The 854-nt window shown below is 37.6% G+C and overlaps 1 protein-coding gene across 1 annotated transcript in view; it reads right to left on the bottom strand.

Moving 5' to 3' along the window:
* rnmt (RNA (guanine-7-) methyltransferase) overlaps positions 1-854 on the bottom strand; it is a 37050-nt gene that overhangs the window by 23898 nt on the left and 12298 nt on the right. The window lies entirely within an intron of this gene.

Raw genomic sequence — 854 nt, 5'->3', positions numbered from 1 at the left:
TATTATTATTATTATTATTATTCAACACGTCGCCCGTCTATCTCATTTTTGAGTGTGTTAAAAATCCTTTTTTGGCTGGGCTCGGGACTCTGTTTGTTTGACAGGTAAAAATGATAATCATACCTCAAGTTTGTTCTGTAATTCAAAAACCACGGGTCCAAAACTCTTATCACAAGAGAGATTAAAGCCCGACGAACGCACTGACATGGATTTCATGTTTATGGTGTCAAATAAATAAAAAAAAAAACAGGGAACTGTCTGCATCCTTCCATATATAATTTTTCATAGTTTCTTTCTATCGGCAGACGATATTAACAGAGCCAAAAGTTACTCCATAGTTTCATGTCTGCGATCGGCTCAAGATGTCCTCCATTTTGACCAACCGTGACGTATGAAGAGTGAAAACTGGAGGACAGAGAGACATTTGTTTGAAAAACTTTCAGTGAATCGTACTGTTCCTCCAATCTTCACCAGATTTGATACACTTATTATTCTAATCATTGCGGAAATATTTCCTATTTACCTTCATTGGCTCCGCCCAACCAGAAGGCGGCCATTTTGAATTTATGCATTTTCATCTGTTTTACAGCCTGACCCCTCAACTTTAGGGAGAAGTGTTAACATTCTGAGTTTATTATAATAACCGATTACCTCATTATCTGATGATTAATAACTGTCTGATGATTAATAACTGATTACCACATTATAATCTGATTATTAATAAATGTAAATGTAATCAGATACACACTCGCACACATCTACACACCTGCTCATCAGACAAACGCACACACACATTCACACTCCGATGCACAGCATCAGGGCAACTCTGGGGTTCAGTGTCTTGCCCAAGGACA

Source organism: Etheostoma spectabile, unplaced genomic scaffold (genome assembly GCF_008692095.1).
Source record: "Etheostoma spectabile isolate EspeVRDwgs_2016 unplaced genomic scaffold, UIUC_Espe_1.0 scaffold121, whole genome shotgun sequence".
In the NCBI taxonomy this organism is placed as follows: domain Eukaryota; kingdom Metazoa; phylum Chordata; class Actinopteri; order Perciformes; family Percidae; genus Etheostoma; species Etheostoma spectabile.
The sequence above is the reverse complement of the archived record's forward strand: the minus strand, read 5'-3'. Positions and strand labels throughout refer to the sequence as shown.